The sequence below is a fragment of the Cygnus olor genome, chromosome 2 (genome assembly GCF_009769625.2).
Source record: "Cygnus olor isolate bCygOlo1 chromosome 2, bCygOlo1.pri.v2, whole genome shotgun sequence".
Lineage (NCBI taxonomy): Eukaryota > Metazoa > Chordata > Aves > Anseriformes > Anatidae > Cygnus > Cygnus olor.
The window spans coordinates 158,363,016-158,390,339 of record NC_049170.1 but is presented as its reverse complement, the minus strand read 5'-3'; the positions used below and the strand labels follow the sequence as shown (position 1 = coordinate 158,390,339).

Sequence of the window (27,324 nt, the reverse complement as noted above, 5' to 3'; positions counted from 1 at the left end):
ATTGATATTTGAAAAGTTTGTCAAGACAGGAACCAAAGTGGCCGGAAACGTGCCACTGTGCAAACGCTCAAAACCTCAGAAACAAAGATGGTGAAACTGTCCTTTTTTAGCCCAAATGAAGAGATGGATATACTACATATATCAGAAATGTGGTGGAAGGAAAATAATCAAAGGGACACTATCAGGTGAGCAATATCCTGGAAAGAGAGAGCAAAGTATGTGCACGAGGATCTGTACGTGTGGAAGCTCCAGGCCAATAATGAAGAATACATGCTCAGGTCAACAGACCTTACTTATACCTTACTAACAGACCTTACTATTACCTTATAGTGACACAAACTGATGTTGATAGAAAGCAAAGAGGAAGGGAGGGCAGGAAAAACACATGTATTGGGTGACTTCTGTCACCTCCATGGAGACAGAGCAAAGGTCACATCCGTCCGAAGAAAAAAAAAACAGAATTTTTATGTGCCTTCAAAGCATGTGCCAAGCAGGAGCTGGTTACTGACCCCAGAAGAAGATAACCCCCTAGGTTGGTACTAAGTGTTAAGAAAACTCTCGATCAAAAGCTCATAAAGAAGTCAGCATCCTGGAGCAGATTCCACAATGAACCTTGCGTCAACATCCCTATGGGATCAATGGGGGTTGAGCAGTCCACCAAAGCTTTGCCCAAATTCACAGGGGGAATGTGTAAAAATAAGCTCTTAAAAAAAAAAAAAAAAAAAAAAAAAAAGTTAAAAGAGGAAGCTAAAGGAATTAAATCCTTACAGGTGTTGACAGCACTGAAGGGTGGCGACTAGGAAACATGCCACTGGCGTATCGCTGGTTTTCTCTTAGAAAAGCCTGGAGAAAAAAGGAAGCTGAACAGAAGAGTAAAGGCTGCTATTAGAAAAAGAAGGCATCCTTCAAAAGGCTAAAGCTGTATCCAAAAAAAGAAACCAGAATGGGGAACTCGAGCAGATTAAAAGCACAATGTAATGAGGCAGGCCAAAAGAGACTGAGGAGGAACCAACGAAAGGAAACAAGACGTTTTAATTCCTTTTTTCAACACATCAGGAGCAAAAAGCCTGCCTGTAAGACCAATTGGTAGCAACTGTATACAGAGAAAAAGGTCACTGCAGAGGAACCATATGAATTCTCTGCACCGGTGTTTAGTACAGAAAAAAACAGGGGTGATAAACATCCTAGGCCTTCTTTAAGGGAAGGATTCAGCCAAGAGTCTGCCTGAAATTGTAGTAAAAGCAGAGACTGGAAATAAAGAAGAAATACCGAAAAAACAGAAGGGCTAGATACATTTACCCAAGGGTTTCTGCAGAAAATGAAAGATGAAATATCTGAATTATTAACAAAAATGTGCAATGTGTCCCTTAAAACTTACTTCCCTGGTACAAGACTGGAGAGGGTCCAGGAGGGATCCAGGGAACTACCAGCCCGACATCTGAACCAGATAAATTAGCTGCAACTTTGATGAAGGATGGTAAAAAAGATTTCACTACTGGGAAATTGCACGTTACGGATCTCTTGATTTTTTATTTTTATTTTTAAATGGGTTAACAGGCTTGTGGACGTCAATAACCCAGTAAATAAAATGTTCTTGGTCAACCCTTGTCATGCAGGAACAAGGAACGGGGTTATGACAAACAATTCCTTCTGAACAGCAGCTCTGTGCTCACTAGAAGTGAGATAAAAAGGTTCTAAAATGATAGCAATTCTTCAGAAAGGGACAAAAAAATCAAAACGAAGAGCATCATCGTGCAATTACACCCGTCTGGGGTTACCCTACCCTAAACATCGTGTGTAATTCCAAACCTGGCATCTCAGAAAGACTACTGAAGATGACTGAAAAGATACAGAGAAGGATGATCAAAGGCAAAAGGAACATTTTCCTTATGGGGAATACTCGTATCGGCTGAAAATCTTTGGACTGGAAAAGACAGTTTGGGTGGCACGTAACTGATTGCATATTCATGAGGGGTGTGGAGGCCTGGAGAGGGATCCAGAGTAGTTTCTTCTAGTGCAAGGACTAATGTCTTCACGTGAAGATAATGGGATTCAAAATAAATGAAAGAAGTGAGTCTTTCATATCGCTGGTAGCAGACATGAAAAATATGAATGACAATTTTTGTAGGGTTATGACTGGGTGAAGAGATGGAAGAGACAATCAGCAAGGACCACAACAAAATGGGGTAAATCCTGAGCCGAGAACAGGGGGAGACTGGGGGAGCTGTCACCAGCATCTCCTCCGGGCTTACTTCTTCTTCGGCATCCACTGATGGGTGCTGGGAGAAGCAGAACATGGGGCTAAATGGATCTTGGCCTGAAACAACGACATTTAAAAATTCTGAAGTTACAACAGAAAGTATTACTGAGTAGTTGCTCCTATTTCCCCAGGTCTTCTGTTTTCTAGATTCAACAAGCTCATCTCTTCCCTTCTTTACTCATAGCATTGGTTAGATTTTTGATCACTCTTGCTGTTGTTTTTGTAGATTTTCTCTTGCTATTCGAAAGCGTGGACAGAAAGCTTGACAGAACTCCAGCCGAGTCCCTATAAACACCGGGAAAAGTACATTTTCTTCATGTTTCAGATCTGCATATCCCTACCTTTATATATTCAGGTGATGTTTTCTTTTTCTGAGCAAAGTGATGTTGTAAATTCAGAGAGAGCTGATGATGTTTCAAAAGGGCTTACTGAAGTAATGGAAGCAGTTAGTCATGATAAAAAGATTTTTCTGGTGTTCTTTGCTTAGCTTCTCCATTTTGGAAACCATCTTCCAAAATTCTTAACGCACTGCTGGATTCACTGCTAAATACCTGTACTGACACTGCAGTCACACTGAAACCAAAATTTCTACCTTTGGAGAAATGCACAGAAAACTTCACTTTTTCATCTTTTTTTTTTTTTTTTTCATTTTTGCCATTTTTTCATTTTTGCCACTGATTTGCCATCTGCTTGCACCTTTCATCAGTGAATCCCAAAACCTAGTGCTCTTCTTTGGTCATTTTTTAAATCTTTCTTTCCGAAATGGAAGACTTTATTACATTTCTCAGCACAGCATTTTTATTTAAATAATGCAGCAAAACATGCAGCAGCACTTGGAGGCTGAACATAGTTGGGAACCTGTTGTGAGAGATGTAGCACGTAGGTGTAGAAAACAGGAATCTTTTCCTCCCAAAGTGTCTAATTCTGGAGAAAACCTAGTAACTGGAGTAGACCACAGGTAGAAAGGACAATTATTGATTAATCAGTAGTAAACGTAGCTCTAATAACAGTAACCAAATAGAGACTTGCTTCTGGTAGTGGGAATTCAGTGTTAGAACCAGGCAATGAATGAAATATTTACAGATTAAATGAGAAATACATATTTCAAACCAAGACTATTTTCCCATTTTCTAAGAACCTATGTACCTACTTGTATTTCAAGGTTCCTTGCTTTGCGTGATGCATTTATTAGTTTCACATAGGTATTGCACACAATAAAAAGGAGGATTTCGGTTATGCTTTGGATGCCAGGATGCTTTTAGATGTCATAGGGAAGAACTAAGACTTTGACAGCTGAAATCTTCCTTAATGTCTGCGGTGCCCTCCTTGCAGGTTTGGACCTGTAAATCCTGTACTTGGCTTCTCCGTATGGGTCAAATCTTCTGATTATAGAGGTGCAGCAGCAACTGAGTTGCTCTAAGTGAAAACCAGACCTCACTCCTACATATTTACAAGTATTTAGGCACAAGAGTAGCTTATTTTCTGCTTTCCAGAATGGAGCAAATTAACGGTGGTGTTTTGTCATCAAGTTAGGCAGGACGAGGGATTTGTTCCAACATCCATTAGTTACCTCCAAGCTTTCCTGCCCGGCTGCTTGCTTTAGCCTTGCTCCCTCTTTGTGGAGTTATGACTGTTGCACTCGGCATGTGCTCCTTTAGCTGTGCCAGGCTTAATTTCCATTAATTTTCCAGTTTAATATCTCCAGCTTTCTTAAACAAAGCTGATCACCAGGATTGCTGGGAGTATCGGGCACGCTTATTGATGAGGCGACTGACTTCTCAGTGCTTCAGACACAAAGTTTTGTATACCCGTTTGGGGTTTTTATTTTCCTAATCCTGACGTTTCTAGAAAAGGAAGGGTCAAATCAAGCAACGCTAAGATAAATCGAGGCATAATGCCACTAAAATCCGCAGATATACCTGGCTGTAACTAAAACAGGAAAGCAACAGAAAGGCCTGAAAATAGGCTCTTTATAGCTCATGATTCCTCCTTGTGACGTACCAGACCTGCCGGATAGTCACCAGCTTGGGACGTGTATTGCTGCCATTGCAGTACTTGATGAAAACATCTGTTTTATGTCAGAATCTGCTAGGTCCTGGAATACAAGTCTCTCCTGGACTTTAAATAGACTGAAATAAGGTTGTTCGGGGATTAGCAGGCATTCTCCAGCCTCCTTTTATTGTCGCTATAATAACTTTTTTATTAAATTGCTCACAGGTAACAACATACAGATATGCTGCGATAAGCTCTCTGAGATGTACTGTTTTCAGGGAATCTTAGGTCACCGTCACAGAGCTCTGAAAATGGGAAGTAAGAACCCACCTCGCTTTTTTGTGAAGCATTCAGACCAACTTCTATTTGTTCCAGCGCTCCTTGCAGCTGACTGGCTGGGTATATAAGGCATTTGACTGGAAAAGAGCATTTTTATCAAAGAGAAAACAAAACAAAACTACTATTCTAAATGTGTAATTGTCCAATTAATCTGGGATTGAAAAGTTAAGTGATACTAAAAAACAGCCATATTTTGTCAGAAAAGCTATAACCTCTATCCATATTCTAGGCAGAATGCAGAAATAATAGCAAAAGGAGATAGTAGTCTGGAGAGAGGGGAAAGGAAAACATTTTTCCTTGAGATCTGTAAAGAAATTGAGGCAAATGGAGAAACAAACTTCTGAAACGAAGGGGATTTGGCCAAAAGTGGAGACTCTTAAGCAAAGGACCAGATGAAAAAAAACAACCAACCAACCAAACAAAAAACAAGTATACTAAATGAATAGTTCTGAGATAATTTTAAAATCTGGAAATTTGGTTTGTACAAACTCCAGACAAGTATTCAGGCTTTCTTCTTACCGTTGTGGCAATGCTGAGCTGCTCTTTCCTCTTCCTTTACTGCTGTGTTAGAAAGCTTTGCTGCCAGGTTTGCGTGGCTTTTGGGAGGGACACAATTGCTGTGTCCTTCCCAATAATGGGGTAAAATAATGGGATGATATAATTATCAATAATTAATGGGATAAATTTATCCCAACAATGGGGTAAATTAACCAGTCATTAAAGCTTTCTCGTGTTATTTAATTACCTCTGTTTTCCTGAACATACCAACACTTCCAGTGAATCCAAAACAGGAGAAAAATTAATAGTGGTTTTGATTTTATGAGAAGCAATATTAAGGCCGCAAAAGAAATTATAGCCTGAATGATCCACATGCCAATCCCTTACTACTCATGTAAGCTATGTTTTGTATTCTCCTGCCTTGTGGAAAAGTCCTGCAAAATTTATTGGGAATGAAACCCCTCTGGGTTATATGTAAGAATATAATAGGATTTAATGCAAATCTACATTTGTTCTTTTTTTTTTTTTTTTTTTTTCTTACACTGAAAGTTAGTAGGAGAGATATTGCTCTTTTAATATTCTCCAATATATTTGACCATCATAGGTTTACCATTTTCTACTACATTCTCAATAATGTTTTCATAAAAGCATGACGTATTTTATCATATATTGAACAGAGAAACTCATCAGATGATAAAAAAAGAATAAAAAATAGACAGTGGCAATGGAGGTTGATGAAAAACCAGGAGGTATTACTACAGGAAAATCAAATAAACGCATCTTCAGAAAAAGTAACCTAGACGACAAGAGGATAACCTTTCTATAAGTACCCTAATAGTATAGCTACTGAACGATTATGGGTTAATAATCACAAAGTAATTAAAAACAAAATTAAAATAAAATTAATTAATTTTAATTAAAACAATATTTAAATTTAACAGTATTTAAATTTAATTAAACAGTAATTAAAACAAAATAATCACAAAAATAAGTCACAAAACAAACTCGTGAGCCAAAAGGAAACTCTTTTTAAATACTGGAAGGAAACTCCTAAAAACAGAGTTAACCTAGCTGGATAATAGTCTCAGTAGCAATCCCTTATGGCTATGGGATGGAATAAGGCCGTTAATTGATACATTTTTTTCTTAATTCAAAGAAAGCTTTGGCTTAGATGGTGCAAGACACCTTGCCTGTTTACGTGAAAGGCCCGATTGCCACACCATGCCAAGAACCTACTCTTGTGCATTTCGAAAACCATCAATACGAGATCAATACGCAGCTGGTATAACAAGGACAAATCCTGATACACCCAATATGAATGTAAGTATAATCCCAAAGTCTTCAAATAAAAAATGTCCCAATTGCAAAGTATTATTATTGTATGAATAACATACTTATTAATCAAGCAGTATTTCTTCAACTACAATATGCAAAATGAGCAAGATGCAGAGACTGCAGACCACATCATATGAGTTTTATCTTACTGTAATTGTTATGGTTGCTGTCCCCTAGAATACTTTGTCTGTATCTTACATTGGCATATGTTTACATATATTTTTTTCTTATTTATTTTCATGAGGCTCCCACTGAAAGTAAATATGATTTGTACTGCAAATTACAGGACTTTCCTGAATTTTCAGTGGTTTTGAACTGTAATCTCTGCTTCTCGTAGGATTAACCTGCTCTTCCTTCCCAAGAAAATCCCTCAGCAAGAACCAAGCGCGTTGCACGTGCAACTGCGGTCAGAGGATTTTGCAGCTGGCAAGCCGGACAGCTGTATTTCATTATCAGTGCATTTTTATGGCCTTTTTCCTTAGGGATTTTCTTTAGAGACCACACAAATAAGTGATTTACCATTGCAGCAAAAGATTGAGAAAAATGCTCTGATAGTGGTTTGGTGCTGTAAAAACCCTGAAGTTTATGGAGGCTTAGGTGGCCCCTCAGCCCTTTTAAAACTTTTTTGGCAGGGCTATCGGTACAGAATTACATTTCTGAAAAGGCAGCTGGCTTGTCAGCCCCTTGTTAAAATGAATTGTCGTTTAAAGGCCCTATGAAGAAAATCCTTGCTTTATAACTCCTTTTGCAAAGCCAACCACTTCCAGCTCGCTTAAGTAAAGCTGCTGTCACTTAGCAAATAAAGAGCAACCTCCCCGCGCAGGTACAGCGGGAGCTGTGTGTGCCAGGCTGGTCTGTTAAACCACTTTGCTGGGAAAGCCGCCTGAGCTGGTCTTGGAAACACCACAAATCGTGGTGTTTTCAACAGCATCGCATCCATGGCCAGCGCTTTAACAGCAGCAACTCAGCGGCTTTTATTTATTTGCTGCTGATCGCACACTGAACGCTAAGCGCCGTGTCGCTGCAGTGGAAGGCACGATCCTGTCCTCACAGAGCAGCCAGGATCATCTGCTAAATATCGAAGGAGAATCAGCTCATCCAGTGCTAAAATGCGGTTATTTAATTTAATGCTAACAGCTGTTTTAATTAATGAACACACAGGAGGGGTGTTGCAGGGCTGAGGAGAGATGGGAGGAGGGAAGGCAGGGGAAGCACCTCGCTGCCGCACAGGTCCTTAGACCCCAATGACACCAAGCTGGGGGGAAGTGTCGATCTGCTGGAGGGTATTAAGGCCCTGCAGAGGGACCTGGACAGGATGGGTTGATGGGCAGAGGCCAATGGGATGAGGTTCAACATGGCTAAGTGCTGGGGCCTGTACTTTGGCCACAACAACCCCATGCAGTGCTACAGGCTTGGGGAAGAGTGGCTGGAAAGGTGTGCAGAGGAAAAGGATCTGGGGGTGTTGATCAATGCTGGCTTGAATGTGAGCCTTCAGTGTGCCCAGGTGGCCAAGAAGGCCACTGCCATCCCGGCTTGTATCAGGAATAGTGCAGCCAGCAGGAGCGGGGAGGTGATCGTCCCCCTGTACTCTGCTCTGGTGAGGCCGCGCCTCAAGTGCTGTGTTCAGCTTTGGGCCCCTCAGTGCAAGAAGGACATCGAGGCCCTGGAGCATGTCCAGAGCAGGGCTACAAAGCTGGTGAAGGGCCTGGAACACAAGTCCCGTGAGGAGCAGCTGAGGGAGCTGGGGTTGTTTAGTCTGGGGAAGAGGAGGCTCAGGGGAGACCTTATCGCTCCCTACAGCTACCTGAAAGGAAGGTGTGGGGAGCTGGGGGTCGGCCTCTTCTCACAGGTAACCAGTGATAGGACCAGAGGGAATGGCCTTGAGTTGCACCAGGGGAGGTTCAGGTTGGAAATGAGGAGACATTTCTTCTCAGAAAGAGCAGTCAGGCATTGGGACGGGTTGCCCAGGGAGGTGGTGGAGTCACCGTCCCTGGGGGTGTTCAAGGAAAGGCTGGATGTGGTGTTTAAGGACACGGTTTACTGGTGATATTGGTGGTACGGGATGGTTGGACCAGATGATTTTAGAGCTCTTTTCCAACCTTTATAATTCTGTTTTTCAAGGGGACAGCACAGGTGGACCCGCTGAGGGAGACCCCAGGCGGCTCTGAGAGGGCGCGGCGCGGAGGCGCGTCCCCAACCCCGTCAAGCGCCCAACGCTCTGAGGGGACGGGAGGCGGGGCCGCCGCGCTCATCCCCGATTGGCCACCCGGGGCGGACAAGGGGGCGGGGCGACGCCTCGCAAGGCCCGCTGGGTCTTGTAGTCCGGCGGCTCACCCGACAGCCCGGGCGGCGGGGAGGGAGGGGAGCGAGCACGTGGTCGGGGAGCGGGGAGGGCGGGGCCGCGAGCGGTCACGTGATGTTTGGGTGCCGGCGGCGGGCGCGCGGCGACAGGTGAGGGGCGCGCGCGCGCGGCAGCGGGGGCGCGCGCTGGGCTCTCCCCGCCCCTCCCCCCCCCCCCCCCTTCCACGCGGGGCGCGCGGTCGTGGGGGGGGGGGGGGGGGGCGTGTGACCGCCTGGAGCCGGGCGTGCAAGCCGGCACCATGGCCCTATGGCCGCGTACGGGGCGTGAGTGTGCAAAGTGGGCACCCTCAGGCCTTGCACGGGGCGTGAGTGTGCAAAAGCGGGGTTTGCTGGTCCTGCGCGGGCCGTGCGTGTGCAAATCGGGGGCTTCCTGGCCTTGCACGGGGCGTGAGTGTGCGAAGCGGAGGCTCGCTGGGCACGCACGGGGTGTGAGAATGCGTGCTGGAGGCTTTGTGGCCTTGCACGGCGTGTGAGAGTGCAAAGTGGCGGCTTGCTGACCATGCACAGGGTGTGCGTGTGCAAATTGTAGACTTTACGGCCGTGCACGTGGCATGAGGATGCATGCCGGAGACTCGCTGGCCTTGCACAGGGCGTGCATGTGCAAATCGGAGGCTTGTTGACCATGCACAGGGTGTGCATGTGCAAACTGGAGGCTTGCTGGCCTTGCACAAGATGTGCGTGTGCAAAGTGGAGACTTTCTGGCCTTGCACGGGCTGTTAGAATGCATACTGGGGACTTTCTGGCCTTGCACAAGAATGTGCGTGTGCAAAGTGGAGGATTGCTGGCCTTGCATGAGGTGTGCATGTGCAAAGTGGAGACTTTCTGGCCTTGCACAGGGCGTGAGAATGCATGCTGGAGACTTGCTGGCCTTGCACAGGGCGTGCATGTGCAAATTGGAGGTTTGCTGGCTTTGCATGGCGTGTGCATTATGCAAAGTGAAGCCTTGCTGGCCTTGCACAGGGCGTGAGAGTGCAAAGTAGGAGCTTGTTGGCCATGCACAGGGTGTACGTGTGCAAATTGGAGACTTTCGGGCCTTGCACAGGGCATGCATGTGCAAAGTGGAGACTTTCTGGCCTTGCACAGGTTGTTAGAATGCATACTGGGGACTTTCGGGCCATGCACAAGAGTGTGCATTGTGCAAAGTGGAGGCTTTCTGGCCATGCATGGGGTATGAGAATGCAAAGTGGAGGCGTGTTGGCCTTGCACAGGGCGTGCACATGCAAACTAGAGGTTTGCTGGCCATGCACAGGACATGAGCACACAAAGTAGAGGCTGGTTGGCCTTGCACAGGGCGTGCATATGCACACTAGAGGTTTGCTGGCCTTACATAGGACGTGCGTGCACAAAGTGGAGGCTTGCTGGCCTTGCACAGGGTGTGCACGTGCAAAGTGGAGGCTTTCTGACCATGCATAGGGTGTGAGAATGCAAAGTGGAGGCTTGCTGGCCTTGCATAGGGCGTGTGCATGCAAACTGGAGACCTTGTGGCCATGCACAGGACCTGAGTGCGCAAAGTGGAGGCTTGCTGGCCTTGCACGGGGTGTGAGCATGCATACTGGAGATTTTCTGGCCTTGCCCGGGGTGTGCACGTGCAAACTGGAGGCTTCCTGGCCGTGCACAGGAAGCTTCTGTGCTCGGGAGCCCCTTGCACACCCAGCCCACGTGTGCTGGCCTGGGAGCTTCATCCCCTGCCACCAGCCACGGTGACACTGCTCTGCAGTGCCTTCACGCAACAAAACACATGGGGCTGAGCTCCGGTGTGATGGCCGGGTCAGGAACTGCTCCAGCGCCCTCGGTGCAGTTAAATAAGGGATTTGGGTTCGCTTCTAACTTTGCTTGGGGGGGTATGGTGGTAATTTTATGACCTTCAAGATAATGCCTGGCAGAAACTTTAGTTGTTATGCCTGTGCTTTAAAATATATGGAGATTTCAGTAAGTTGAGCCCTGGCTGCACGGTGCATTGAACCCACGGCACCTGAAAATCACCCTTCCGGCATCTTAACCAAAAAGCTGAAGGTTTTACAGCCCAGAAGAACGTTTTCCTTCTGCAGCGAGCGCGCCGAACGTGCCCCGCGAAACCTTTTGCTGTTTGCATTTTAAGTGCGCTGATTTAGTGATGCATGGACTCCAAAGGGGGAACTAACCTGGATTAGTTTTACTTCCCCTCTCTCCCCTTGTCCCTCTTCAAAAATAATAGAAATAAGTCGCGTTTTTGTTTTTAATCCCACTTTTACACCGTTTTCCAAGCTTTGCAGTGGGGCTGTGAATGCGCTGGGTCCAGGAGCCAGCATGGCAGGTGGGTGGCTCGAGCCTCCAAATTTTCGTCTCATCTCCAGCTTCATCCCTGCCTTTTTCCAGGGCACCGTTGATGCGCTGATTCCCTCTCTCCAGCCATCAGCTGAGCAACAAATCCCCTCCGCTGCGCTCAGCCAGGCCTTGCTGTTTTGCTTGTGCCTGTTAATGCAATTAAAAAAAAAAAAACAAAAAAACAAAAACCAAACCACTGTTGTGGCTGTAAGGGATGTAGGAGAGCCTGAGCTCAAGCGTAAATGCGGCTGTGCCTCCTCTGCCATCCCTGCTCCTCCCCAGGTTGTGTCTGAAAGGAGGCGAGGGCAGCAGCGAGCCCGCTTTGCTCCGAGGAGCTTGGAGCAGGTTTGGGGTGCGGAGCTCAGCATCTTCCTGGGATGTCTCGTAAGGTTTTGGGAGGCTTTGCGGTGCGGCGGGTTGGGAAATGGAGGTGGAAGAGCCAGCGGGAGGAGAGGTTTGCCCCAGCGGGTGAGTCGCTGAGCACAAGGGGATGCGAGCGCCTGGGTTTGGGCCGGCAGAGGTGCCCTGGGGAGCTCCGCTGGAAATTGGGTGCGGGAAGGGAGGGTTTGGTACTTCCTCAGTGCTGGCATTTGCTTGGCTCAAAGGATGGTGAGCGGTGTTGGGAGCACGGACGAAATTTGTGCTCTTTCCTTGGCTCGTGTCCCCAAACGATGGGTGGGAAGACGGCTTGGGTGGCACGGGCTGGACAAGGGGCAGGCAGCGATTCTGGCAGCGAGATACCTCAAAATCCTCTGCTCTGTGCTCAGGGCTGGTGTTTGGAGCAGGAACATCTACCAGGGAGTCACATCAGGCGCTTTTTGGGGGTATTTTTGCCGTGTAACTCTGCTCTGCAGTTTTCCAGCCGTCCAAAGTTGCCTCTTGTGCATGAAGACGACTGGAAATTTGTCTAGAGAGACTGGTGGAACAGGGACTTTAATATTAAATCCTTTATTCCCATCCTCTCTTATCTCTCGGTCAAGAATCCGTGGTAGGTGAGAAGGAGAATCACAGAACAATTTGGGTTGGAAGGGACCTGAAGGATCAGCAGGCTCCAACTTCTGCCTCTTGAGAAGCTGGCACGTTGATATTATGGCACTTGAAATCTAATAAAACAAACAAAAAAAGCGAGCAAGTCAAAAATGAACGGGTCTGTGCTTCCCCCTGCTTATAAATGTATATCGAATGGTATTTTGAATTGCTGATTTTCCTGGGAATTCAGGGATATTTAAATAGCAAGCGGGAAAGGGTAAATAATATCAAGGTGAAAATAAATGCTTTTGATTCCCTGCCTGTTCCATAACCGCGTTCTGCTGGACGAAAATGGAAGGAACTTGAAGAAATGGAATTTACTTTTGCTGCCTGTGTTGCCTTCCTTCCTACACTTCAGCTTCATCAGGTGGGGAGATGGCTCTTACTTGACTTCTGAGGTTGGTATCTCCACGATTGATGGTGTAAATCCACGATTGATGGTGTAAATCCATGACACCCGAGGACAGGAGGAGCCTCAGTGCGTGCTTTATGTAGGGTTGGGGTCATCGTGGTCAGGGCGAAGGCTGCTTGCACCGGACTTAATGTCCACGTCTGATCCTGTGCTGGAGACCCGATGGATGGAAAACCGGGCTCTTTCACTTGGGACGTGGCTGGTGGTGTCTTGCCAAGCAGATTTACCTATGGCAGGATCCAAACTTCATCGAAATGCATGAACTTGGCTCAAAACGAAGCATTGGAGCGTGCCTAAACCCCGACACTCGCTGGCGTAGGATCGCAAAGCTTCTCCTCCAGCAGCATCGCCAGCCCTTCAGAGTTCATTTCCTTGCGGCGCGCTTTCTGGCACCTGCAGCTCCACGAAAACCTGGCCAGAAACTCGGGTTGGTGCTGCCAGCGGCGGCGTTAGGTGCTGCAGGGAAGAAGGATGCTCAGTGCTTGACGTTGAGTGCCCGGAAAGCTGTGGATGAAACGCGTGCCACAGCCCCACCTCGCCGGCAGCGCTGCTGTCACCAAGGTTATTTGTGGGTTTTAATAAAGCCCAGCATTTCCGCCAAAGGAGCGGGGTCGAGATAAGAACCCTGCTCTTTTTTTTTTATTATTTTTCCTGTTTGCCTTGCAAATGGTATGTAAGATTAAAATAAAGTAAAAGAATTAATCTGATTTAACGCTTGCAGGGAGGTTTCTGTTTAAAACTCGTTTTCTTGGTAGTTCCACTAGTCAGGAAATTCAGTTGGCAGGTGCCGTGTCTTTGTTGGAATGCATGGGCACATCTCTGCCTTCCAGTGATTCTGATAATGAAAAAATAATTAATATTAAAAAAGGGGGAAGAATGGATTTTTTTTTTTCCATGTTACTGTCAGTTTTTCTTGCAGCACCATCAGAAAGCGGAGATTGGTGATCAGTTGTTCAGAAAAATATTATCAATTGTTAAAAATATTATCAGTTGCTCAGAAAAATATATCAATTGTTCAGGAAAATATTCTGAAATTGGGTCTAAAAAAAAACACCTCAAAAAACGTTTTGTGATGCTGCTTTGCTGGGATTCATAGCTAGGGGCAAAGCTCTCCCAAAGGGCATTTACTTGCATTGGCTCCTCATCTCCTGGGCTATTGCAAGCAAAAAGTTGCAAAGAAGAATTTATATCCCTATTATCTTTTAAGGGAAACCACTATGTAGCAGGGTTTTGGACCAGGGCTTTCCCCAATTCCCATCGTTTTCAGAGAATCGCAGAGGTCCCCAGGGCCAACCCTTGCTCAAGCAGGGCCACCTGGAGGAGGTTGCCCAGGGCCATGTTAAACTTGTTTTACTTCTGCATGTAAAACTCGTTTTACTTCTGCATGGAGGAGGGAGATGCCTCGTCTATTTTTTTTTTTGTGTGTGTGAAAGATAGGTTTGGAGGAGTTGAGACCCAAATCTTCTGGGTTAAGCCATTTGTCATAAAATTCCCTTTGCCACGTGAGATGCCATACTGATATGGTCCAAAGGAACCCCCAAGCTTGCTGTGAATGGCTGCTTTGAACAAAAATGTGAAGAAATTGTAGAGGAGCTCTGTAATGGAGACATAAAACCATGAACACAGCTTAGCCTTTCTTACTTTTTTTTTTTTTCCCCCATCTTTCTTTTTGGTCCCTGAAAGCCACTATTTATTTACCACTTGCATGTGACATCTCATGACAGTGACCACAGTTCACATGAAATGGTGCTCATGCATCCCAAAATTAGGATGTCTTGGAGGAGAAAAATAAGTCCTTTTGGCTTTTTGGAGAAGACCAGATGATATCGCCTTGGGTTTACGAGCAATGCGATGATGGCTTGAAATTTGGGCAAAACTTTCTAGAGAAAAAGTCTTAACAGAGTTTTCTGGCTGTTGAGTACAAAGCATCAGCTGAGACTTCTGTGGAGGGGGAAATGCTGAGGTGTGGGAAATGAGGTTGGAGATGACAGAGGTTTTTCAAAACGAAGCATCTTCAGTGTGAGCAAACAATTTTCCCTCACCGGTGTTATTCAAAGAACACCACTCAACATCCAGATTTCCTCCTTGAATTTAGTCCTCAGCAAATAACCGCTATTGAAATTTTCAGCATGAATAAGTTGTTCAGAAAACATATTAGCAGTGAAAAATCAGACTTTTTATCAATTTGAGCAGTGGCCACAACTAACTGTAGATAACCGTGAATCTGTTGAAGCTGAATTATTACCAAACGCTTCGCAGCATCCCTGCCCACCAAACACTGCTCTCCAGGTGGACGCCTCCTTGGCCCAGCTTGGAGGTTTTGTTATGCTCTGAATTCTTCTAATATTGCAATTTTATGGGGAGAGAAATGCTGCTGTGCATCTGCCTGGCAATGGGGAAGTGAGATGAGGTTGCAGGAACCCAACAGAACTGTGGTGACTCACTGGGTAATTATTTAATATGACGATGGACGTGATGGATTTCCTTTATTCCTTATTTATTGCGCTTCCATCCGCCTGGCACCGGGAGCTGCAGGCGATGAGCTGTTGAGTTTGTGCAATTTTGGTGTTGTTTCTGCTGGAGCGTATTGTTCTCAAAGTGTGGGAATTTTTCAAAATTTTGAAGGAGAACAATGCTGATTATATGCTTTTAGTGCTATCTGGGCGCAAGGGCTCTTTTATGTCCTGCCATTGACTGAAAATCAAAGAATCCTCTATGTTGGAAAAGACCTTCGGGATCAAGTCCAGCCATCAGCCTGACCTACTCAGTCCCACCACTAAACCATGCTCTTAAACACCACAGCCACACATTTCCTGAAAACCTCAAGGGATGGGGACTCCACCATTTCCATGGTTCTTGGCCAGCCTTACCATGAAGAAATTCTTCCTACTATCCAATCTAAACCTCTCCTGGCACTACTCAAGGCCATGCCATCATGAGGATGGAGAGGGAAAAAAAAGACCAGTGTACTCCTCATTGCAATCTATCTTGTTCAGACCATTATGGTCTGGCTGAGAAACCGTACATGGAATGACCTTCTTTTTGCCAAGGATCTTTAATAATGAGAAACCATTTATTAAAAAAAAAAAGTATGCCAATTGCTAAAACAGCATGAAGTTAACTCTGATGAACTGTTTTCTATTCACAGCTGGCAAAAGAAAATAATCGTCTTATATAAGAGTAGATGCTGTGCATTGAGGAATAGATGGATCTTCATTTTTTTTTTAATTTATTTTTATATCTTCCATGTAGATATATTCTTCTGTTGGGTCCTGCAGACCTTTAGCTTTTCATGGAATCATAGAATGCTTGGGGTTGGAAGGGACCTTGAAGCCCATCTAATTCCAACCCCCTGCCATAGGCAGAGACACCTCCCAGGAGCCCAGGTTGCCCAAGGCCCCATCCAGCCTGGCCTTGAACACCTCCAGGGATGGGGCATCCACAGCTCTGGGCAACCTATGGCAGTGCCTCAGCACCCTCGTAGTGAAGAATTTCTTCCTGCAAAGCCTAATGAAGCAAGAACTAAACCTTAATGTAGCTTTTGACTGGAGAAGGCTCTGGGGAGACCATATAGTGGCTTTCCAGTACTTGAAAAGGACCTACAAGAAAGCTGGAGGGGGACTCTCTGAGGGATGTAATGTCTTTAAACTGAAAAGAGTGTAGGTTTATATCAGGTATTAGGAAGAAATTCTTTTCTGCCATCAAAAGCTCTTTAAGGTTTAGTTCTTGCTTCATGGTCTAGCAGCCTGGTCTAGTAGAAGGTGTACCTGCCCATGACAGAAGGATTGGAATTAGACGATCTTTTAAGTTTTTTTCCAATCACAAGAATTCTATGATTCTGTGGCTTTTTTTTTTCTCCCCACAAAACAATTAATTTGTGATCCCTTGTGTCACTGTTAGCTTCCTAGACTCTGGTGAGAATCTCCTAACTTCTAAAATACCTGATCTATACAAGTTTAAACATACTGCTAAAGAGCTGGAGAAGGGATTTAGCTATTCGAAGTGCTTTGATGTCTTCTGTCTGCTTGATATATTGCCAACAGATCTCTCGCCTGCCTGTTACTGATGGTGAAACCCCAACATCAGTCCCAACATCAGTCCCAGGCAGCAGGTGCTCAGAGAACAAGTATGAGAAATGAAATTTATACAAATATATATGTTGTATAAAGTATTTTTGTAGAAATAAATATTTCTCATATGTATAAATGTGCTGCATGAGTTTTTGTTTGGTTTTACGCTATTTTTTTAAGAGTTGGTTATTTCTCTACTCTGAGTTGTAGAGTTGGAGGCTTCTCTACTCTGTGCTGGTTCAGCCTCACCTTGTGTACTGTGTGAAGCTTTGTGTGCCCCGATATAAGAAGGACATAAAACTATTAGAGAGTCTCCAAAGGAGGGCTACCAAGATGGTGAAGGATCTGGAGGGGAAGAGACATGAGGAGTGGCTGAGGTGCCTTGGTTTGTTCAGCCCAGAGCAGAGCAGGCCGAGGGGAGGCCTCATGGCGGCCTGCAGCTCCTTCACGAGGGGAGCGGAGGGGCAGGCGCTGAGTTCTGCTCTCTGGGGACAGCGACAGGACCCGAGGGACCGGCATGGAGCTGGGACAGGGGAGGGTCAGGCTGGGTGTTAGGGAAAGGTTCTGCACCCAGAGGGTGGTCGGGCGCTGGGACAGGCTCCCCAGGGCAGTGGTAACGGCCCCGAGCCTGCCGGAGTTCAAGAAGTGTTTGGACACTGCTCTCAGATATAGGGTCTGATTTTTGGGTGGTCCTGCGTGGAGCCAGGAGTTGGACTTGATGATCCTTGTGGGTCCCTTCCAAATCAGGATATTCTGTGATTCCATGAAAACTCATCATTGACAACCTAAGTTTCTATGTTTCTGTGGCTTCAGTCATTTCTCTGCTGAAGCTGCAGTGGACGGAGTGGAATCATTATTTTACTAGGACCTCTCTTAATGATGATCAACAAGATTTTTACGGTGATAAAACTGTTGAACTTAAAGTTGTGCTTAGGCCACCACATGTCAGTGGCTCGATTTCACAAAGTGGAGGGCCTTCAACTTCCATTAACTGCAAGTGCCTGAAGATGCAAATAGGTGGCAAAATGTGGGCGTCACAGTCCCAGAAGTGTTGCTTTTTGACATATTTGTGCTAGAGAACAACTGTGAGCTTTCAAAAGACCTCTTAAACGTTGATCATGCACCACAGGAAAGTTTCATAGGTACAGGTCATTTTTCTAAAAGTACAATGGATTGCTATCCTAGGAAAGTGCCAAAACTAGTCCCCTTGGAAATGCATCTTAGGAAGTGGTGTGAACAGCACCGCAATATTACAATAAAATGGGATGCTGTGACAGATGCACTGTTGAATCCAAAAAAGCAGATTGACAGTCTCACTATAGATAGTGTAATATCTCCCTGATTATCGCTGCTAGAGCTTCAAGTGGATGGATTTCTTCTCCTTTGCCACAAACATGGGGGAATGGAAAATATTTCAATTCTGTTTTTTGTCCCCTCATGGAAATACCATAACTTTAATTATAAAGATCCTCTTTCTGCATGGAGACCAAGAATGTCTTTTCTTACTCTTCCCTTGCTTTGTATGTTATTCTGTTATATATTTATCCTGTTGTTTGCACTCAATTTGTTTTATTTTGTGTGTAGAGACATCTCATGGACTGTTGAATGTCCAGACTCGCTCTTCTCTCTTGGTCCAGTTCCATTGCTACTGCGTTGTCTTGGTGGTATTCTTTTAATTAATAAGAATTTAGTTTAATTTTTACTTGGAGACAGAGTTGTGGGTCTTGATCATGTTTGTGAGGCACTTGAATGTAAACATGGGATGCAGAAGGCAGTCTAGAAGTCTTCATCTCTTTGGGTTGCTTGCCTCCTGCCTTCCTGTACCTCTTGGCTTTTAGCATCCATCTGGCCCTTGTAAGATCAGAAGGAGCTTTTGCCTTTTCCACAGTGGTCACTTTGTGGGCTTGAGATGCTTCTGCTTTCTTGAGCAGTCTTGGGATGCAACATCCCCTTGGCTGGGAGGGCTCAGATTTTGCTGTCTTTCTCTGCTGGCAGAAAGGTGGATGAGAATATAAAGCCATGCTCTTTGAAAGCAAATTGCTTCTTGAAACCTCTGGTGCTTCTTGGGTTGGGAGGTTGGGACGGTAACCTGATGCCCTGGAAGCAGTTGGTGGCCTTTAGGATAAGGTGATGGATGTGTTCATACTTACTTTATGCGCAGGTTGAGTCCCTCTGGTGCCTCCCTCTACATCAGCTTTGGCAGACAACCTGATGTCCTTCTTCCTCTGCTCCTATGGTGGAGGTGGTGCTCATGGTCACTTAAAGGCTTGATGAACCTCATCTCATTGCCTACGACTTCTGCAAGAAAGTCCTTGATTGAGGCAAGTTTTTCTGGCATTTTCTGTTCTTCGCCTGCCTGGGCTGACCCAGGCTTGCACACCAGTTTCCAAAAAAAAGAAAAAAAATCTTCTCTCCTAAGCAGATGAGTGTGACCTTGTGCTTGCTGATTTGATAGCTGGGCTCCGATACGACTCCCTGCCTTGCGTCTCGTAAACAACTGTTTTTTGGTTTCATTGCCTGGACCTGTTTATGTCTTGCCAAAAATAATTACTACTTCTGAGACCGGGCTTTGCTGGGCGAGCAGGAGGAAGGCATAGAAGAGCTTGCAATTGTCGGTTTGCGTATGCTTTCATAGCACAGTGCTGCCAATGGGGACAGGGAGCTCCCTTCTGGGGCATGAGTCAGGCCATGCTCACATTCAGCCAGGACCCCTCATCTTCTTCGCACGAGCTTTCTTTCCCTTCTTCCTTTCAGAGTCTTAAATTCATGTCCCCGGTGATGCCTCCCTCGCCTGCTTTCCTTTATTACCTCTTAATTTGTTTTCCCAAGTACGTCTCGTGCTTCAATAAACATCTCTGGCTTTCCGTGGCTGCAAACCCAGCTCCTCCTGCGGTTCTCCTCCTCCAGCTGCTGTGCGCATCCTTCCTCCATCCGTGCGGAGGTACTTTTTGGTTCTCAGCGTGTTTTATTGAGCTCTTTGGTTCTCAGCACTTTGGAGTGCTCTGCAGCATCCTTGAGAGGCGGATGGCTGCCGTCGCTCCCGGTTTTGCATCCGAGCCGGTGTTAGCTGTGGTCATGTGCAGAGCCAGTGGGGAAGGTGGGTATTTTTAGCGTGTGCTTCTGTGCACCGCTCGGGGGGCCGCCCACAGTTGAGTATTAAAATAATAGCGGGGACATTGGGTAATCTCTGCAGCAAAATGTTGATATGCAAATTGCCATCTCAAGAGCAAACCTCAAGGCGATTTTGGCAACGTGCACAAGGCTCTGGAGCGGTGTGTTTTGAATACAGATTACAGCGAGGGATTTCGCCCAGAGGGCACACTCCTCTCATTTATTCTGAAGCTTAGCCGGGCCAGGAATTTGGTGTTGGAAGCCAACAGAGTGAAACGTGTGCACCTTTAAAAAGGTATTAGATTAGCATTGGCAAAACGAAATGTAACGTCACCTCTGTAACTTGAGTTTCCAGGGCTGCAGAAGCAGTAAATCCAGTTGCACTGCATTTGCAAGCGATTCCTGGGCGCTGTCCAGGGAAGAGATGGCTCTGATGGCTGTGGAGTTGGACTGGGAGGCTTGGAGGTATTATCTGGCATTAAATGAGCTCAAGCCAGCTGCTTCAGTGCTACTTTGGCTTTTGTCTTCAAGTTGCTGATAGGTAGCTTGGCTGTTTGAAACCTTTCAGTAAGGAGTATTGGATAAAATATAAATTGCTTTTTCGGTTTTATCTTCCTTGTTACTGTGTGCCAAGGTGGCACTACTGGGAAGGAAATAGTGATGTCTGTAAATTAGGAGATTTAAAACGGTGGTGTCGTGCTTCTCAATCCATGGCTGTCCAAGCTGGTCCTCTGTCCATCGATGCAAGTCAGAGGTACCATTTCTCCTTTTTTTTTTTCCCCCCTCAGTTGCATTCAACCCAGGCTCAGCTCTATTCAAGCAACTACAGCTGGCTGGCTATGTGGTTTCATGGTATTTCTTGGGCAGTTGACCGGATATTTTTGTCTGGGGGGCATTAGTGTCCACAGCAGTTGGATAGGAGAGTTGGAAGACTGCACCTACAGCACTCTTTGCCCTTGTACGTGGTCTCTCTGCAATATAAAGAACCCGTGCTGAGGTGTGAGTTGGACTTGAGGCTCACGATGGTTTGATGGGGTGTGTGGTTGGACTTGAACGAAGCCAATGTGTCCAACAGAGTGGTGGAGAATGTGACCTGGAGCTTGGTTTTGGAGCTTGGAGGAGTCTTGGTTGTCTCCTTAAGAGTTCAGTTGGAATCAAGGAATCATTCCCCAATTCAGCAATGCTTTGTATGAGTTTATATACTGCTAGTAAGAAGCAACAATGTGTGAATGCTTGGTTAGAGTATAACCACTGAATGAATACATTTCATACAGGTTTAGTTTATTCACTTGCAAATTGAAAGTTTTAAGAGTCAGTTTGGACTTGCTCTAGTAAGGTGATGAGGCAGAAAAACAATTTGAGCCCTCCATTTATACCAATTCTTGAGGAGAGACTGCTGTGGTTCTTCAAGAAATACTAATTTGTAGGTGTTTTCATCATTCTTGCATTGTGAATACTGGACGTTGTCAGGCATTGACCTGTATCACAATAAATACGTTTCTTTAGGATTGCAAACTGGCAGTAAACAAGGCAAGTTCTTACGATGTGTTTTGCTTTTGAGCTGTCTGAGATTGTACAGATCTGTACCTTTTAGAGGTTAGAGAAGGATGATCTTCAAGGGAAATAAAGTAGATTTTTTTTCCTTTCCGTGTACCTCGGAAGAACCAGGTGGCTGAGTCTTCCTGGGAACACGTTCTCCTGATTTTGATACAAGTTTGTGTTGATCAGCTCTTAGTTCACTTGTGTCCTTTTAGTTTAATTATACATTCCAACACCATAAGACTTAAATATCAAATTTTGAGGGTGTTCTCTGCCAGAATTCGATAGTTTAAGTGCAGTTCCTGTTGGCAGGCATCTCAGGAGCTGTTTGTTGACTTCCCTTCTACATAACCCCATCCTCTTGGCCTGTTTTTCTCCCTCCTTAAAAGTCAAACAGCGTTTGATAAAATAGCAGTGCTCTAGAACATTAAAAGAAAGTAGTCAGAAACTTAGAAGGTGGTGGTATGTAAAGTGTTCTCATGAGTGCTGAAGATCACCGTGTCCTGCTTGCATCTCAACAGTGCCGGTCAAGTAAAAGAAAAATATCTTCCTAGCTTGGTTCGGGTGTGTCTTGCATCTTCTTTGTGTGAGTCCTTTGTTGCGTCCTGCAGTTTCATGTCATTACACACAGGCTGCTGGTTGCATCTTCCAGAGCCCTTCGTGCGCTGCCTTATGTCTTGTTGAGATGTTGACTCTTCACTCCAAGGTCATGAATCTCTGTTTCTGACTTTCACATGCTTCACATATTTGTTGCTCTGTTGCTTTTCCCTCTTGATGCATTGCTGATGAGTATTTATAGGGTTGTCCTTAATTTTCCCCAATTCTTTTTTTTTTTTTTTCCTGAAATACCTACAGCAGACTGTTGTGCTGGTGTTTCTGTTGGTCTTGCCAAGCAAGATTGCCTCCGTGCTTCCTAATATTTCCCTTCCAATCTATGTGCAACTCTGTATGCATTCAGCCTCCTAGTTTTACATCTTTAAGGCGGGAATTGTCTTACTCTGCTTATACATCATTGAACGTGATTCTGAAGTGACGAAGTTGATAATACCTTTCAGGTAGTTTGTTATTGTAGCTGATGATTTGGGAATACTGTCCTCTTTCTATATTTTTTGGGGGTCTGGAGCAAAAGTTAAGCTGTTGTGGCATGATAGCATTTGAAAATCTCACAAATAATAAAAATTAATATATGTATATATTTTTTTGGTCTTTACCCTGGCTTCCTTGGTATTTATCGTATCAGCTATTTGATGTGGGGAATCTGAAATTGTGAGCTCCGATCTTGCTGTGTAAAAAAGGTTTTTGTGAAGCCTTGCATTTAGACTAATTATTTCTGCCATACAATGTGCTGAGGATTTGTGATCTTAAGCAGACATTTGACAGATCTTAACTAGTTATGCTATGTCTTGTCAATCAAAATTATACGCCTACCTCACTCCTTCCTACTTTCTCTCTCTTCCAGCTTTTTTATTTAGGTTGGTCATTAAAATTGCTTATAACCATAGAAACAAGGAAAACCCACCCCTTACGTTCTAATTCTTTAGCATGATATTCCTGTACTTACATCGTGAGAGTTATATACACGATGGCTTCAAAAAAAAACCACCCAACAACAACAGGTAGGCAGTTGTCATTAATTCCTCCCTATAACAATGTTGTTCCTACTGATGCCAACCAAAGATTGTGTTCTTGTGTTCGTCTGTGGTGCCCAGCACACGGAAAGACCTTGCTGTGGAGCAGCCTCCTGACAAGATAGTCGGGGAAGAAAACAGATCTGTAGGATGGGAAGGGTGGGAGGATGAGATAAGGAGAAGATGGATCAATGTTCAGCAGAGAAACTGTAAGCGCGATGTAGTGCGTATTGATGTTTTCGATCTTGGTTTTCATCCTTCTAGGGCTGTGCATCCCAGGCAGCACGCGATGATGGGGTGCTCCAAGAGATGGACATAATATTGATAGTTCTGTAAAACTGGGCCAACAAGGGTAAAAGGCAGCTTTCTGCACTTAGGGACGTGAATCCCCCCATGGAGGGATGGAATGTGACGTGTCTTTGCTTATTCTGAACAATTAAAGTACCGATCTAATTTGCAGAAGCAGTTTTAAAAAAAGCTTGACCTTAGGCTATGTAAAGGTGATAAACTCTTACATTAGGAGCTAAGAACACCCTGAGTTTGCAGTGCAGGACAAGTAACGCTGTATTCGTGCAAAACAGGATTCCTCCATGTAAAACTGCCAGAGGCAAGATTTCTGACTTTTTTCCTTACCTCAAGTTGCAATAAATCATGTGAATGTTGAAGTATTTTACAAAAAGGAAGGAGTAATTGATCAGATGAAAATAGATAACTGCAGCTGCCAGCGTTGCTGTCTATAACTTGATCAGTTTTGCGCTTTTTGTGAATTACAGGAACTTGTTAGCGCATGGAAGATGTCTAGATATGAGGCAGCAGGCAGTGGTACCTCATGTTGATGCTTCCTTAGGTATCTCATATTGATGCTTCCCACATGATATCCTTGTCTCTAAATTGGAGAGACATTTGACAGATGGACGACTCGGTGGGTAAGGAATTGGTTGGGTGGTTGCACTCACAAAGAGTTGTGGTCTATGGCTCAGTGTCCAGGTGGAGATCAGTGATGAGTGATGTCCTTCAGGGGTTAGTATTGGGACACAATAACATCTTTGTCAGTGACATGGACAAAGATCGAGTGCACCCTCAGCACATTTGCTGATGACACCAAGCTGTGTGGTGCGGTCGACACTCAGGAGGGAAAGGATGCCATCCAGAGGGGCCTGGGCAGGCCTGAGAGGTGGGCCTGTGAGAACCTCATGAGTTCAACAAGGCCAAGTGCGAGGTTCTGCATCTGGGCCGGGGCAGTCCCAAGCACAAATACAGGCTGGGTGGAGAATGGATTGGGGGCAGCCCTGAGGAGATGTACTTGGGGGTGGACGAGAAGATCAACATGAGCTGGCAATGTGCACTTGCAGCCCAGAAAGCGAACTGTACCCTGGGCTGCATCAAAAGCAGCGTGGCCAGCAGAGTGAGGGAGGTGATTGTCCGCCTCTGCTCTGCTCTTGTGAGATCCCACGTGGAGCACTGAGTTAAGTGCTGGGGCCCCAGAAGGGCATGGACCTGTTGGAGTGGGTCCAGAGGAGACCATGAGGATGCTCAGAGGGCTGGAACACCTCTCCTGTGAAGACAAGCTGAAGGAGTTGCGGTTGTTAGGCCAGGAGATGAGAAGGCCTTACAGTGGCCTTCCAGTACCTACAGGGGGACTACAGGAAGGCTGAGGAGAGACTTTCTTGTCATGGAGTGTAGTGATAGGACAAGCGTTAACAGCTTTAAACTAAAAGAGGGTAGATTTAGATTAAATATAAGGAAGAAATGCTTCACTGAGAGGGTGGTGGGGCACTGGCACAGGCTGCCCAGAGAAGCTGTGGGTGCCCCATCCCTGGTGGTGTTCAAGGCCAGGCTGGATGGACTTTGGGCAACGTGGGCTGGTGGGAGGTGTCCCTGCCCATGGCAGGCGTTGGAACAAGATGGTCTTTGAGGTCCCTTCCAGCCCAAACCATTCTGTGATTCCTTGTGTATGACACAGAGAAGACAGATTTATGCAAGGAATCCTACATCTCTCTGGTGGCAGTGCTGCATGTGTCGTGGTACAGTAATTATGAAGAGTGAAGACTGCCTCCTTGAGAAATTTCAGGACGTCTTGGTGTTTGGAAGGTGTCCAGGATGGGGACGTGGGTTATTCCTGAGACAGCGGGATGTGGGAGTTTGATCGCTCGCTCTCGAGGAAGGCTTGTCTCTTGGAAAGATGAATTTTGACCTTTGGCCAGGGAAATAACGAGTGAGAAGCGTTGTGTGATGTAGCATGACAAGGTGTTGCTGAGCAACCATCTTAGATTTTAAAGGTCTTACTTATTTACCCTGTCTTCGAAAGCTGACTCTGGGTACTGTACTTTAGCTTAAAGGCCCCTAATGAGTTTTTTTTTTTCCCCATGTGTTGGAGCTGCTTCTGCTGGCTTTTGAGGGTCTGGAAGTGGTTTGTATTTGTCAAAGAGGAGGAAACGGTAATTGTGTGGTACTTCTAAGGGTAGGAAATCCGAGGACAGGAAGCTCCTTCAACATCCCTTGCCGTTTTCTGTGACTCCAGTGTCATCCCATGTGGTTCGGCTTCTCCGCCATCCTGTTGCAAGGAAGGATCAGAAGGTCTCATCAGAAGGTCTGATGAGCCTGGGAGGCTGAGTGCTATGTGGTGCTACTCTTTCTGCTTCAAACACGCCACCCGGCCAAAGTTTTCAGCAGTTCAATTAAAACGCTTTACTTGAGGAATAACTACTGCACAAAGAGAATAATGTTTCCATGTCTGAACTTCACATGGAATAAAAGTGCCTCTACCTGAGGTGCTTAAACCTGTTTCTTCTGGAAGTAGTTTATAAAGAACATTATTATAGTTCATCCATTCAGAATATATCCTCATATTTCTTTAGCATTTCACTATCCCAGTGAAGACAAAACACCCTACAGGTTGCATGGAGCCTCCTTTTTTTTTTTTTTAGCATAAGAAATTGCATTAAAAGCGTGTTAAATTCCTTCTGAATTTGGGACAGAAAAACTTACTCAAGTGTGAAAAAGAGGGGTTAAGGGCATCACTTACGATGCACTCCAGAGTGATCTGAGCTATCAGATCTTTATGGATGCTGATATAAAATAGCTGGCTGTATATCTGTTTATATTGATGCATTACCTTTGTCTTTTGCTCTTTACACACACATGTGCACATACTCCTACATGCATAATTTTCCCCAAAGCAATAATTTTTTTTTCTAAATTTTGTGTATATATAATTCATAACGAACCATGGAGATACCGTAATGATTTTCCAGTATTCTGCAAATGTTGCTTTCTAGCATTATCTTATTAACATCAACACAGAATCATCTGTGCAGCTTTGTGTGATGCTGTCCTAGCGTGGGTTATGCTCCTCCGTGCTGAGTCCTGTTTCAGTGCTGGGCCCACCTGGCTGTCCCAGCTGCGTGCCTCTAACTGGGATGTCAGGTCAGCAGTCCTGGTAGTTGCATGGGCTTTCTTTTTTTAGTGGAAAATGTAGGAGAAATGCCGACAGATCCTGTTTAACTGGCTGAGATTGAATATGAAGTACGAGATCACTAAGCTGGGGGAAATGACAAAGTCGTGTGAAATCACAAATTGCAGAAAATTGTCTGCTATTTCTCACTGGGCATCTTTGCACTCTGAAACTAAAGGTAAAGAGTTTTTTTGTGTGTTTGTTTTGATATGCATGGTACACTGTTGTCAGAGAGATTGTGTAGACCAAAAGGAAATCTTGCTGAAGTTTTTTGTTCTATAACAAATTCTTAGGGTGTGAAAACCCCTGAAGGGGGTTTGGATCTGAAGGTACGGCTAAAACCTCGGTCTTGGGAATACCTGACCTCATGCTGGGGGAAACAACAAATAAAAAAACGGTATGTGCTTTTCATTTGATTTTCATTTATTCTTTTTCCCTCCGCAGAGACAATACCACTGAGACAAGCCTTTGGTCCGTTGTGCTGTTGCTGGCTTGTGCGAAACCGGTGGCTCCACATCACGAGGGAATAAAAGCGTGGGTGAGATATTTGTTATTTTCTCCCTGTGATAATCCTTGCTGTTTCAGGTGGTTTGATTTGGTTGTTTTTCTCCATCTCTCCTGAACTCGCTGGCAGGGATGCTGTATTCTGTAGACCCTGGAGTGGGTGTGGAGGAAGGTTGTAGGCTCCTGGCTTGTAGATGTTCCCCTCTGGGTGGCATCTTCTGCTTCTTTCCTTAATTTCAGTGGTTGATATTGAGGTGGAGGGGGGAAATCTCCATCCAGCTTCTTCCCCTCATGGCTGATCTTGCCTTGCTTGGCTGCTAGTTCATTATGCTCTGGGAGGGCCCACACTTGCCGTGCATTTGCTGACTTTGAGTTCGGCTTTCTGGCCAAAGCGAGCGTTAATGGATGCTTTCTGCTAGGAACAGATGGTCAGTGAAAGTTTCATTTTTCAGGGCGTAACAGACTGTATTTGTAAAACCTTCAGAGTT

The 27,324-nt window shown here is 45.2% G+C and overlaps 1 protein-coding gene across 4 annotated transcripts in view; it reads left to right on the top strand.

The window, feature by feature from the left end:
* Nucleotides 1-8,791: 8,791 nt before the first annotated feature.
* TSNARE1 (t-SNARE domain containing 1) overlaps nt 8,792-27,324 on the top strand; it is a 461,283-nt gene continuing 442,750 nt past the window's right edge. For 3 of the 4 annotated variants that reach the window (XM_040547413.1, XM_040547407.1, XM_040547408.1), the window contains exons 1-2: nt 8,792-8,875; nt 26,777-26,866. The gene's annotated coding sequence lies outside the window, so the exon portion shown is untranslated. Of the gene's footprint in view, nt 8,876-26,776; nt 26,871-27,324 lie in introns of all 4 variants that reach the window. The other variant, XM_040547405.1, reaches the window with a different exon arrangement.